Here is a 15,364-nt window from a genome sequence, read left to right as displayed (position 1 = left end):
CCCATGTACTGCACATTCACCTCTCCCTTCCCCGATGCACTTTTCCCTTTTCCCCTTCCCATACACGTGTGTGATGTGAATGAAACATGGTCTAGTAAGATCGTTGTCTGTCTTCCCCCTGTTCCCCATCCCTTGCCTTGTCGCGCCTTGAAACACTTGTGTATAGGTGCGTTATAAATGCCATATCATATCATCATATCATATCACATCATATATCTTGGCATAATAAAAGGGCCCATACTAATATACCTATTGCCAGTTCTTATCTCTAAATACAAATAGTGTGGGAAATAATAATATGCAAAACAAAAGTGTTCAAGAAATGATATGTCAGGATATTCCTTCCCCACGTTTTCAGCACGGGACAAGGCGGCACACTCAAGCTTAGCACAGTCTCTGGCTTCTCTAGTACATGGGTGCAGTTCAAAACTTCCACATCATGGCCTTCTGTGCCAAAGTCTCTTTTTCATTCAAAGTCTCTTCTTTCAGAGGGCCTGTTGCAACAAACAAACACTAAAGTGCCTTTATGTTTGTATTTCACATGTACACAATTTTCTTAGGTATTTACTATTCACCCGTGTCCACTTCCCCGGGCTCAGAACTACTTTAACACAAAATCTTCAATTTGTCTCCCTCTAGCTGGCTCAAACCAATGTATCTACTTTAACACAGACTTACTTTAACACAAAGCTTTCAATTGATTTCCCTCTCCCTGGCTCTGACCAACTTTTTCTAATTTGCCATCAACTTTCTTTAGTGTATTAACATCAAAGACTTTCGATTGTGCACAGGATTTATCTTGACCCGCTGCAGGACCACTTCGATTCACAATCCTTTACCACCCTTTATCTTTTGTCAACTCTCAGCTGGATACGTTACAGAGACCTTCGATTGAGCACACAAGCGGTGCCGGACCACTCTGTCAATGGTACCGTAAAGTTCAATCACTCATCTGCAGTTCAACTTTACTTGCGTTGGTTATCACACACGTTTCATACAATGTTTGTTCCAGCTCTTACCATACAATATTTGCCACTTGCAACCTTGGCTTCAACACAGCCCGGTCTTGTATCAGTCTCTGTGTTAGGCAGAATCCTGTGCAGTGCCCTTAGGGACCAATACACACAATTAAGACTACAAGTGGTAATACAAGTTCACCTTTGGTACAAGCCTGTACTACACTGTTATAGTGGTAGCAGTAGCGGAACAGCCAGATTTATCTCAAGAGTAAATGAGCAGTAGTAGAGATTACACAAAGGACCACAATTACTGTGACTCAAGCAAACGCTGACTCAAGGTTTCAGGTAAAAAATACAAGTACATTTATTTGTAAACCATCTGTTATAAAACACAACACTTCTATCAATTCGAAACCACACGTAAAATACACTATACAACCAATTCCACTTGTTCCAGCAAATTCAAGGTAAGAACATTAGGATTTGACAGACCAGTGTTGCGATACTAACGCGTGCCCGAGGATAGAAATGCTCACGGAGTTAAAACCCACTTTGTACTTAAAAAATTCAAATACGGGAAAAGTGAATAAAAATCATAGGCAATACTTTTTCAAGGCAGGGAGACTTGAGGACTTATTCAAAGATACAGATTAAAGTCAATGGGCCTGCGCCAGTGTCAATGGAGCAGATGCTCAGTTGCCGAGGATCACACGTTGAACAGTTTGAGATTCGAGATGCCAAGAGTTTGTAAAGATTGTCAAATGGAAGGAAAAGTTATGAGAGGGAGGGAAGAAAGAACACATCTTCGTGGAGGAAAAGGTTTCACCCCAATTACGGCTGGTCAGATGGAGAGAATGACCAAATGTGCACAGTACCTTATTCCGCTGGAGAAATTTGGTGCCACGGCAGTTGTTCCAGGTAGTTCCTGCCGACTCACGGCTCCTACGGCTTCAGTCATGGGGACAAGAAGAAGGACGTCTGGAGGGATCTGCACTACCCAGGGATGAGGCCAGCAGCAGCGAAAAAGACAACGATTAATAAAAGGTGTGCTCCTTTAAATCAGGACAGGGCTCTTCTGATTACTAGCCGGACCACTCCAGCACAGCAGTGATTTTGACCCAGGAGAGAATTCTTTGACTGAAGAAAAGACGAGCTGGTTGATCTCACCAGGTTCAAGGGAAGAAGACTCCGGACTGATTCTTCTCTTAGTCGTTGAAGGGGTAGATAGCTCAGGACTGCAGCAGGGCTTCACTGGCACTCGGGGTTGCAGCAGCCGTCGTCTTCTCTGCTTCTCTTCGGTTTCTTGTAGTTTCAGAGGTGACTTTGCCTTCTAGCTCAAGAGCCCAGCCTTTTATGCCAAAATCCCCCATTCACACAGCCTGGCTGTCAATCACTCAGCAGGGGGTTGTCCAGCCCGGACAACCACCTCAGCCAATCAACACAAAGTGCGACTTGGGTCTCCAAGGAGACCCTGTGCAGGGAGTGACTACACCCTTCCCTCAAATTCAGCCCACCTAGACACCCAGACGCCAAGGGAGGGCCTCTGGTCAGAAGCCCGCCAAAGGTCGGCGAATAAAGGAGGCAAACCTGGTTTGCCGCGCAAAGAAAGACCCAAGAAGGATGTTAACAAAAAGAAATGGTGATTAAACCTAACCAGAGCCGAAATAAAACGTATTTGGACTAGCGGGTTTAAAGTTCGAGGCTACTAAAATACCATAAAACAAAACCACGTATTAATATAATCGTGGTAGGAAAATTAGGGTAGATACCACTGCCACCAGCCAAGTCTTAAAGTTAAGGGAGCGAAACAATGCTCCAAGAAGTACAGATAAAAAGGGCTAAGAATTAACCCTTTCCAATACTCCATGTACGATGGGGTGTACTGGATCTGTGGTTAAATGACTATGTAAAGTTAATGGCAACTGGAGTTGGTGGGAAGTCTAAAAGACAACCCTGTGTCACTGCACTGAAGGCGCTGTGTAACACACAAAGGAAGGGGGCTACTGAAGTGGTGTACTCCAGAGTCCACAATCACAACAAAAAAACAGATGAAATACACATGGCAAAACACAAGTAAGAGTGGGGAAAAGCTCACACTCTCACCAAGTGGAAAAAATAAACTCCAGAAATCCAGTAAAGCTGCCGGGGGACTCACTAGGTAAGGGGAAATTAGCCATAGAAGGAGAATTCTCCCTAACACTCCCCAACACACTGGCTGTGCTGATTTCACTGATGCTGCTTTGTTGTTAGAGCCAAGGACAGTACCACGGGAGCTGGTGATTCTCCCCGCCCTGATTATTGACGCGGGAGTGCGCCTGGTACCTCTGACACAGAATGCAGGATTCCTCAGCCTGGTTTCCTGGCCTTATACTTCCTATTCACGAGTCTTCATGAAAGTAATAGTTCCTTGTTGAAAAGGTCACAGGAATTTCCCTCCTGCAACCCCCTTCTGTTTCACCTTCTTCTCCTCTTGTTAACTGTCATCATGGAATTGATGTGTACGTGTGTGCTTTGCCTTGATCAGAGTGTGCTCTCTCTCCTGCTCTGCCTTTTATCTGTTTGGGGAAGTGTAATGGAAGTCCAGTTTGTGTGATGGTCAGTAATTGCTTGACCTTGCCTGACCATTGTATTGGGACACGTCAGGTACACAGCTTGGTTGTTAGTCCATTTTCTCTCATAGCAGGCTGTCTGTGAGAAAGTGTGTTGCAAAGGGGGGCGTGGTCGAGTTCCTAAATATCCTACCTGGTAGGATGGGGTAAAGGTGTTACAGGGAAGGGGATACCACATCTCATCATCCGGTGTCCCACTCCCCGAAGACCACTCACCCAGGTGATCTTCCCGCACTAGTCCACCCCCAGGAACTGGATTCAAAAGGGATGGATGTGTCCTGGCCACCCCGATCAATATGTATGCCATGCATCAATCACGGCTTTCTCCTCAAAAGCAATACTCCACTGTGACACATACCCTTGCTACTATACCCCCACTACATGGGATTCACTGGCTGCAGGCCAGCACTGAGTACAAACACAGATGTCAGCGCTGTTAGTAGAAGAATCCCCCTGCTCTTTTGGTCATGCCCCACCCATGACGCTGAGGAGGCTGACTCTGTGCAGATGTGGAGCTCATGCGACATATCCTGAGCTATCTTTGTTGGACATACTTATTATGGTCTAAGAAGATCCAGGAGTAGCATGTAGGTGCAACAATCATTCCCTGTAGTAATGCCTCTGGGATAGTTTGTGAATAAGTCCCTGTTCATGAACATCATCCCAAGATTATTGGTCATTGTTCATGACCTTGCAAGCTTGGACTGTGAAACTGCACCTTCTGAACTACATCTCACATTACAAAAGGAGCAACAGGGCCATCATGCCACATATGAGCGGTCGATATAACTGGCATGTATTTCCTCATCAGAAAGATGATGCAAATGTGGACAAGTATGCACATCTCAAGCACAAAGAGAGGGCAATGTCTGTGCAATTGTACGGCACAATGATGTGAGTAACAAGGCATGTGTCTGTCATGTATGAATTGGGTAGTGGCAGAGGTGAGGCGGATGGTGGGTGGGGTAAGGACTAGAGGGGCTGACTGGGGGAGTGGCAGAAGTGAGGGGAGCTGGTGGGTGGTGTCAGAACTTGAGGGGGCTGACTGGGGTGCTGGCGAAGGTCAGGGATGTGTGGGGAGGGGGTTGTTCTGTCAGGGTGCTGCCTGGGGGAAGTGTCAGAGGTGAGGGGGTCTGGTGGGTGGTGTCAGGACTTGAGGAGGCTTCCTGGGGTAGTGGCAGAGCTGAGGGGGCTGGTGTATCGTGTCAGGACTTGAGTGGGCTAACTGGGGTTGTGGTAGAGGTGAGGGGGGCTGGTGGGTGGTGTCAGGACCTGAGCGGGCTGACTGGGGTAGTAGTGGCAGAGGTGAGGGGCAAGACAGGAAAATATGTATTTCATAGCAAACTGCAAGCAATCCCAGTCATGCAAGCCACAACCTTGTCTCCACTACGAACAATGATCATGTGTGGACGATTGCAATTGAACCAGCATTACCTGCTTCACTACAAGCCATACATTCAATACTGAAACACCTCCAAATGTTGGAATCCAAGGTTCTGCGAACGGCCAAGATTCTTCGCCAACACCTAATGCACCCAAGAATTACCTTATTTGGCTGTTTAACAGTGCAGAACAATAAATGCACCAGTTGCTGAACAGTATAGTTTGTCTACACATCTGCTTTCACAGAGCACCTGAATGGACAGCCCCCACAATGTAGGTGCACAGTTAGTGAAAACAACAAAGTTGCTAACATGTGCTGTGGCGTCCACAGACCGGTTCATTGCACACACTGACTTACAGAGAATACATGGTGTTTAAGGCCACAAAGCATGGACGCTAGTGCCAGAGGTCCACAAACTACCAAATGTCTGCGAACACACTCACAGTTAAACATGCTCCCTTCCTCTCTTTCTGACCAAAATCTCCCAATATCTCTAACATACGCTGATTTCATAGCGCTATTATTTAGAAATCAAATGCAAATTAATTTGACCTCCCCAATACACCTGAAATCAGTAGTAGTTCCGATGCATCCATCCCCTAAGAGAGCGAGCATTTACACTGTTATAGAGAGACATACCTTTCACAGTGTAATAAGAAATGCGTTCACACTTCAATGCTACAACAGTGTCAATCATCAAATCTACTGAAGAACAGGCAAGGTATATGATAACCTCCTAATCTATACATGAATGCATACATGTACATGTTGTACATGTTGAATAATGCATATGTAGCTTATTAAACACATGGTACCCCAAATGCATACTATTTAAAGAAACCATGTTTTTGTTTTTCTTCAATCACAATCTTCTCAAATGTAAATAGATAACAGAAAAACACTTTGTTCAAACTTTCGGAAAATAGGTTTCATCTAAAGAGTTGCCTCATTTCTGCTTTTGAATTAACAGTCCGTTACACCTCCTAACTGTCGATATAGAGGGAGGGCACTACACTGTTTGTAATGGCTGACTGCGATCCAGAGAATTGATAAGGAAATGTTGTGCTGATTGGTTGTAATGAACACATTAACCAGCGTACAATGGCATTCTGTTTTACACCACAGATAGATTTACAGAACAGATTGGATTCCTGCTTAATTTTAGCGCAGTTCACAACTATTTATCCTTTATCCAAATGTATTCAATGTTTCCTCAACCTGTTTCGGAATCCCTTTGGTATGTGGAGCACAGAGAAACCTTACTCCAGAGGGTCCTGTCCCACCCAATTAAAGAACACAACAAATGTATTCCCAACGTCCCCCAGCAATTACATGGTTCTGAATCACAGTGCCAACACACTCACTATTAATGTGGATGCCCATTAGAATCTCATTATGCCATCTTCTCATGGACAGAGGAGAAACAGTATGCATCACAGTCTCCCGCTGAGACTAATTCACTAAATGGGTTCACCTGCTAGAAATAGGGCCGACATTCTAGTCTCAATATCCAGAGGGGATAAACTACATAACAGATTGTCAGGCATGCTTACAAGGTGGACACACTACTGAAAGTAACACAAGAAGCATAATTGCAACCAGACCAGGGACGTCAATTCACCAAAATGCCTAGGGTAGCAGACATCACATCACGCACCTGATGCCATCACATAAAGTGATGATTTATAGCCTTTGACCCTGGTGACATCACATGAAAAGCCATTACACCCCAATGTCATAACCTGAACTGACTGACGGGTGTAAAAGCATAACACAGCTTACATTTCATGATGTATCAAACCGACCCTAAAGCGGACATGCAACTTTTTAGCTACCAAGCACATTTTCACTAGGGTGCTGCCTTGACATGCCATGGGGCAGGTCATGATATGACATGGGTGGACCAAGTGGGACCAACAAAGGCCAGAGGCACTGCCATGCATATGCTACTATAGCCTCATATGGCCATTTATTAACACCATATGCCAATATTGCTGCACATATAAGATCTAGTAATCATATGCCAAGTTAAAGCCATGCATTTGCAGGTGCTGCCAAAATACAGTGTGGCTATTGTAGCCTCTGATGATACAGCTATCTCATGTCTGTTACAACCTTACAGCCTTGGTATGGTTAAAATATGTAATTTACAGTTTTGTACACCCAGTTGCTTCTCTTATATGCTGAGTGCATCCTCAAATGGCCAGCACTGCTAGGTAGGCAATGTGAGTTAATGCCCTGTACTGGGTACTGTGGAGTGCGATTGCAGGCCCTAACAGAAGTCCCTGTCACCTGAAAAACTGCATTAAACATTGCTACCAAAAACGGCTGTGCTTTGTTCCCTGCCACGTGTGGCAAGCATCTGAACCCTGCATTGAAACATGGCTCTGCTACACTTTTGATGTATATGCACCATACAAATGCCCAATAAATGAAATAAATAAATAAAGGTGCAGTGTTCTCAAGCTCAGGAAACGTTCCAAGCTTCACAAATGAAAGACAGGTTCCAAGGTTCACAAAAAAAGAAACAAAAAGAAACAATGTTCCACATTTTCCACGTGGTGCTAGGAGAATTACTCCCTTCTAGTGTGCTCCCCAGGTCTTTGTAAGCCTCTTTCAGGCTATCTTATCTTCAACTTCTTTAACAAATCTTATAGTTCCTTCCAATGGTTTCATCGCTTCTCTAATTTCCCTACTTTGCCCAACTAGGACGAGAAAGAGGCGTGTGGATTGCTGTTTGTTCTGTTGAGGCAGAATCTATCATACCGAGTTGGAACAAATACTTCTCTTCCTTCTCTTTGGGGAAGAAGTATGTCCCATTGGTTTCAAAAGGATAATGGGCCTCATTACAAGTTTGTCGGTCAGGTAACTATGGTACCGGTAAGCTTGCCGGTACCGTAGTTACCGGTCCAGCAAACTACGAGTTATGCTCATGGGTGCCTTTTCGCCCGCCAGTCGGACCTGGCGGGCAGACCGGCACCCATGAGCAGACCATGCCGGATGCACCCGCACCAACCTGAATGGTGCCGGTGGATCCGGCCTCCCCATTCCCATTGAGCCCTATAAGGCTCAATGGGAATGGGGAGCATTTTTACCGGTGCCCGGTAATGGGCAATTACTGGGTCCAGAAAGCCCATAAAGAACCAGTAATGGTCCATTCCCGGGCACCAGTAAAATTTGCAAGTTTGGCGGCAGCATGCCGGTTTTACCGGCAAGGCTACCGCCAAACTTGTAATGAGGCCCAATGACTCTTGGCAGGATATGGTGTTGATGAAAATGAAAAGAAGACAACCTAATGCATACTGCCGTGTGTCACAAAATGTATCCTCTGGCTCACAAGCACGTACCCAAGAGGCTGGCATTTTCCAGGCTGTAACCAGGAAGATACTGTTCTCGCCAATGATGTTCTCGAAGACCATAGGATCCAGGAGTTAATCTTCTTGAGGACGACTTCCAAATTATCTGCTTCTTCAGTGTTTGGAGGCAAATGTTTTAGCACCATCCCAGGGTTTAAAATGAGTCTCTTTTGTATGTGCTATGACTTTCACTTACATATCCCTAGGCTCCCTCCTGGACTTTCTCCAAATTCCTGTTAACTGTTGGTGGCAGGGAACATTTCACTGGTTCTGCCTGGGGCTGTTATGTGACGTTCTGTTTTTCCTTCTTCTTTCGTTGGGGCCCATTTGGTTTTTGTAGCCCCTGGCTATAGGCCGCTTGGCTGATCGGTGCAGACCGAGCACTCAGCCATTCCAGGTAGCATGTTGCTTGCACTGCTTGCTGTTTCTCACATAATTTCCGGGGAGGCTCCGTGGCAGGCCAATGCCACAGGTTTTGGAATTGTTCCTGTACCGCACGTTCCTCCCACCACAGGTCACAACACCCCACACTTCTCTTGGATTCATTTATGCCGGCTTTCGGTTGACTATCAAGATTCTGTCTGGGCATCCCACATCTAAGGGCTGATTCACATACATTCTTAATAATGGCGCAATCCCAAAGGAAAAAGCTCTGTGAATCAGTCCCTTAGTATTTTCCACTTCACTTTACCTTTTCTCAATAGGTTCACCTTCGGATCACCCAGTCTCCCTCTCCTGGGCTGGTAGACTGCTTTTAACATGCTGGACTGATTCCCATCTTCTTCTTCTACTACTGCCGACATTCTGCCACCCTGCAAGATGCTCTTTCCGCTTTCTACTACTACTGCTGTTACCACTGACACCCTGCTGACATCTAAAACAAGCTTGTGTGTTCCGACCAAGAACACCTTGCATGTCGGTCTCATTCTTTGGACCCTCTCATCCTCGCGTTGGATTCCGAAAAGACCACTGCCCTTCCTTGCTGTTTGGTTTACATAGTGCGGACTGCTCCAGCTTAACCTCAGTTCCATTGACAACAGCTGGTTGAGCACTATTCCTATTTGATTGTAACGTGTTCAGGATATTCTTCATCCCAGTACTCATTACAGCAACATTGGCTGACAGTTTACAAAAACACATGGTTTCAGACTGCATCATAGGTAGAGAAGGTTTGTGTTTTGTTATTACCCCATGGGGTCGGGAGTAAAATGGGCTGTGTCCCAGACTCACGTCCTTATCCCGAGGAGGGGAGTCTCTTACCATGAGACCCTCCTGCATTTTACCACCTCCAGGGGGAATAATGGTTAGCGGCCACACCTCCCTAACCTCATGGAAAGGGGCTCCGCTTTGGGGGGAAGTGACACTATGTCTAGGATCGTCACAATGACTTGTAAAACATCTCTCCTCCTCCCCCTCCTTCCTCCCCAACCCTGCCCAAATCAACATCCCAGGCTGACCCAAACCCAACACAATCTCGCTCACATTCATTCACTCATTCAAACATACATTCTTGCAGCATTCACACAGCATTCATGTCAAAACGCATTCACATAGCATTCACACAGCATTTACTTGCTCACTCATTCAACCACACATTCACGGTTTCAAACAGCATTCATACAGCATTTACTTGTTCATTCAAATACACATTCATACATTAAAACAGCATTCACACACGTACTGAAATGTACTGTAATTTGTCATTTGCATAGAGCTTTTTCCCATCGGTATGATGTCAAAGTGGTGTACGGTTAATGCTCTCGAGGGACCGAATTCCAAGGTATGGGTAATTCATCAGAGTAGTATAAAATGTGTGTGTGCATTTTAGCTAAAACGAAGGTGGGTTGGGGTGTCCAAGTCTCTACAATCTACCCATATTGAGCTGGCATGTCGATGGGTGATGTTAGGTCATCTGGAGAGTTTGCAAGTGCAGGACACTCATTATATGTCCATTCGACTTAATTCTTGTCATGGGGAAAGCTGCATTCTGATGACAGAGGTGTAGTGCAATGTCTCTTAAAAATGGTGTGTGGTAGTTATTGCATGCAGGTGGGAGGGATCACAAGGAGTGTGGTGCCTGATCACAGGTTTCGGTTGGGGTGGTAGTGGATGAGTTTCTGTTGATGGTATTTTGGACCTTTCTTGTGAAGGGCACTGTGGGTGATGCACATGGCTTTAAAAGTGGCCCGTCACCTGACAATGAGCCAGTGAAGGACATGGAGTGCAGGTGTGATGTGCTCTTGGGGACCAAGTAGCCTAGCTGCAGTGTTTTGGACTTGTTGGAGCTTTCTGAGTTGATAGATGGGGGCGCCCAGGTAGAGGGTATTGGCGTAGTCTAGAAGGCAGAGGACAATGGTCTTGATTGCAGTGACTCTGTGAGGGTAGGAGAGGTAAGGAAAGATGCATCTGAGAATGCAGAGGTGTTGATAGCAATATTTAGACACACAGTGAGAATGTCAGATCAGCGTCCATGTGCATCCAAGGTTCTTTACTGCTTTGGATGCGGCGGGGGAGGGCTTAGGGAGGATGGCCAAGGAGTGGTTTGGGGGATGAGAGCTGTCTTCCCGCAGATCATGATTTCTGTTTTTCCAGGGTTGAGGAGGAGGTGGTTAGCCTTTATCCAATAGTCCATGTCTGTGAGGCAGGATGCTAACTCAGGATAGGGGATGGAAGAGGACTTAGGGATCTTGAAGATGATATGGGCATTGTCTGCGTACTTGTAGCAAGAAAGGTTATGTTACCGATTAAGGTCTTGGAAGGGGCTCTTGTAGAGTGTGAAGAGTAGGGGAGAAAAGGAAGCACCATCATGGACCCCATTGGTGACAGGGTGGGGGGCAAAGGTGAATGGGGGAAGGATGTTGATTTGTGATGTGTTAATAAGGAACAATGAAATCTACCATAGCGCTGTTTCCCTTATGCCGACTGACTGGAGTCTGCCAGTCAGGAGGCTGTGGTCGATGGTTTCAAAGTCCGCGGAGAGGTTAAGGTGGATAAGTGCAGCACAGACTTCAGTATCTACGGTGCTGTTGATGTCATCCCAGATGGGGACTAGGGACGATTTAGTTCCATGGCAAGGTCTGAAGCCAGACTGGGCGAGGTTGAGGAGGAGGTTATATTTGGTAAAGACGCAAAGCTGGGAGAAGGCTGTTCGGTCAGTAAGTTTGACTAAGAAGCAGTTGTTAGAATTGGTCTGTAGTTGGTTGGAAGGAGGGGCACTAGGGAGAGTTTTATTGAGGAGTGCTTTGATGTGTGATGTCTTGAAAGATGCTGGGAATATGCCTGAGGTGAGGAAGGAGTTAATGATAGATCTTGCGATGCCGCCTGCACAGGTTGAAGAAAAGGTTTCTTTGAGGGGAGAGCGGGAGGGCATGGATCTCACGGGATCTGGTCACATGGCTGCTAGCAAAAAGTTTCAGGAATTTGGATTGAGAGATTGGAGAGGAACAGGTTAAGATAGGGCGGAAGTGAGAGGGCTGAAGGGGTTGGCCGGGCATGCAGGAGATCGGATGGGAATTCTGCTACTTTTGCAATGATGGTGCAGTTTCTTACAACCAGGATTTTGTAAATATGGTCTGAGAGGGCATCACAGAGTGCTTGGAAGTTGGGAGGGGCGGTAGGGAAAATGCAGAGAGAGGCCTTGAATTCTGAGATGATTTGTCGAGTTCCTTGCTACTGTTATGGGCTTTGGAAATTCTGTTCCAGTAGAAGGAATTTGTGCGTCCTGGATTTCTGCCTTGTAGACATTGATCTGGTGGGAGTAGGAAGCTCAATTATGGGGAAATTGGTGGGCCGCCATCTGTGTTCCGGGATGTGGTTAAGGGTTTTGAGAGAAGGTGTGAGCCATCTAGGGGAATGCCCTTCTCTGTGGGAGGCCGATCTGGAAGGGTTGAGATGTTTGAAGGCATTGGAAGGCCACTGGCTGAAGTGGCTGATAGAGGGCAGACCTACCTGGACTGGCAGATTTGGGAGGGTGGACCTCTCTCCAACTTAGAATGGGTGGAAATTGAGCATTTAGCCACCAAGATCACTGGTGAGCCTAGTTTGGAGGCAGAGAAAGTTGAGAAGAGAGTAGCCCCCATCAACTTAAGAAAAACAGAGGGGGAGAAACAATTCCTTACTATGGAACAGAAAAGAAAGAAGTTGAACAAATCAAAACTGCCCCAACAGGCCTCCTCTAGTCGGCTACCATGGAAAAAACCCTATGCTAAAGGTGACGTGTATAAAAGGGAAGTACTGAAAATCCATCTGGAACGCATCGTGAGTAGTCGTAATGCTCTAATCTTAAATAGGAGAAATCTTATGAAACTGTTTCAGCTCATCCCAAGCTTGCTATTAGTTTCTTCTGATATCATTAGAATTGTAGAATTCATATGGGAACAGACTACTTATTGGTGGTTCTACATCTAGCCTCGTTGGAGAAAAAGGTGGCAATCTTAGAACAAAGTGAGAAAATGTTGCCACTGGAATATGATTTGAGAAACTATCAAAGATAAGGCCTTTTATCTAACCCCTTAGCAAAGTGGAACAACCATAAAGATCATCAATGCGGGAAAACCTTTAAACAAAAAAATATCAAAGACAAAATCAGTGAGGCAATATCCAGATAATATCTCTGAAAGTCCACAGTACATCCCCAAGCCATGCCCCTCCGAACAGAGATCCTGGAAAAACATGGAAAACACTGAAACAAAGTTGCTTCGAGGTGAGGAAAGTGAATTGGTTAACGCCCACTCACCAAAGAGAAAATTTGGGAAGCTGCTGGTGGCAAGAAACATGGACCTGAGGAAAGTTTGCTATACCATGAGTAACAGCAGTCAAGAGGTGAAAAGAGGACACCAGGAGGCGTGTGAATATTGGGAGTGACTGGCGGAAGTGCTAGCCCCGAGATCTAAGAAATATATTGCTCAAAAGGAGCATACCCCAGTGATTTGGTTTGCATCCTGGAACAGTAGGGGCTTCAAATCCCTGTTCACGGACAAACTGAAGGCCCTAAGCAAGTATGAGATAATTTGCTTGCAAGAAACTTGGTTTAGGAAGGCTCCATCATGTGATGGTTATGAAGCCTTTCTAAATCCAGCTAGCAAGGGTCTCATGGGACGACATATTCAGGATTATTAACACTGGTGAAGGTAGACTCACTATATGAAGTGTCCGCTCAGTCAACGCAAAATCCATATATGCACATCCTACACCTAACTAGGAAAGCTCACAGTAAACAGGAAACCTACTTTTAATAAATTCATACTGGCGGGTGAACTCAGACAAAGAAATTATTTTTGTCCAAGCAGTATGCAAGGAGGATGATCGAGTTTTGGTAGATTTGAAGGAAGCCCTTACGATCATTCGTGGTGATCGTAACATACAGCTATTAGATGAAGAAGGACTCCCAAAAAAAGAGAGAGACTTACTAGGCAGGGCCCACAACTGGCACCAAGAAACAAGCTTGAGAGACCTCCAAATGTTAAATGTACAGATGTTGGGGGACACCCTAGGAAAATTTACCTGGGTTAGAGGACCCAAAAGATTATGTCTGGATTATTATTTTGTCTCTGGGAATCTGAAGGACAGAATAAGGAAATTTGAAGTGAAAGAACAAACAATGAGTGATCATGATTTGGTCTCAATGGCATTGGAGATTGGGCAGGACTGGGTAAGTCAGGATATAATGGGTCAATTGGAACTATCATGGGCAAAAAACAAGCTGAAAATAGGAAAAAGAGAGATTCTGAAGATTAGCGGTCAATTCAAAAGGCAGTACAAAGTGAAAGTAATCAAGTGGATTACACCTGGATTCTTAAACACTTTTCTAAACCCAAGCAGAAAGGTGTGAAGGCACATCTAACCCCCAAGAATGCTTATGATCCCCAAGTTAGTAGAGCAAAAAGAAATCTTTGCGTAGACTTGAGAGCAATTAAAACAAAAAAAACTACCAGAGTCAGTAGAACTAATTCGGCAACGAAAACAGAGGTTTAGAAATTGGCTTATTGCCACCAAGTCACAGCGACTGCAGTCGGAGACAGAGCATATGCTGAAGATCGTATGTCGGAAGAACACCAGAGACCTCTGGGAACTTTTAAGTAATGGGGGGGAGGGTTCAAAGTAGACACTATGTTGGGACAAGTCAGCGAAGCAAACTGGTTGGCTCATTTCTCAAGTCTTTGCTCGGATCCCAGGGACATATCAGCAATAGAAGCCTCTCATCCCCACGTTAGGTGGGTAATTGATATAGAAAGAGAAGACTTGGTAGCAAGGATAAAGGGCCTCAGTAGTTCAAGAGCAGCCGGTCCAGATGGGATCTCAAACCACCTCTTAAAAGAGAACCCAGAGGGATGGAGCAAGCTTTTGATGCAGATGTTTGAGCAGGTCCCGTGCACAAAGCAGGTGCCGACCACACAGTGTGATATGATGGTTGTCCCCATTTATAAAAAGGGCGATAGAGTGAACCCATGCAACTATCGTACTCTAGTTTTGATGGATACTATAGGAAAGCTGTTCTCCTCCATACTCTTAAGAGACCTGATAAAACGGGCTACCACCTCTGGAAGGCTAGATCCCCATCAAACGGGATTCGTAAAGGGCGTAGGAACATCACTAAAACTCCTTGCACTCGTAATTCTAAAACTGAGAGTGCCTTCCTAGATTTGGAGCAGACCTTTGATTGCATGAACAGGGCAAAGCTATGGGTGAAACTAAAAAAATGGAAATGCCCAACCTACCTGCTGGCAGCAATTTGTGTGCTTTATACTAACACCTCAGTACAAGTGAGATTGGCAGGTACAGGAGTGCTCTCGAGGAAAATCTTGACACATGGAGGATTGGAGCAGGGTTGCACCCTCACAGCTTTCCTGATTAGTCTGTACAGAGCAGATTTGGGAGAATCACAGGAAGAGGTGAGGGCTTTCCCTCCGAAAATAAAAAGAAAGCACATTCCCTGGATCCTGCATGCAGATGACATCGTATTTATGGATTTAACACAGATTGGTCTGCAGATGAGAATGAATTAATTTCTTGCATTTTTAGAAAGTAACAACATGAAAATTAACATCTGCAAATCCA

Source organism: Ambystoma mexicanum, chromosome 4q, assembly GCF_040938575.1.
Source record: "Ambystoma mexicanum isolate Mex_15411 chromosome 4q, UKY_AmexF1_1, whole genome shotgun sequence".
Classification (NCBI taxonomy): domain Eukaryota; kingdom Metazoa; phylum Chordata; class Amphibia; order Caudata; family Ambystomatidae; genus Ambystoma; species Ambystoma mexicanum.
The sequence above is the reverse complement of the archived record's forward strand: the minus strand, read 5'-3'. Positions refer to the sequence as shown.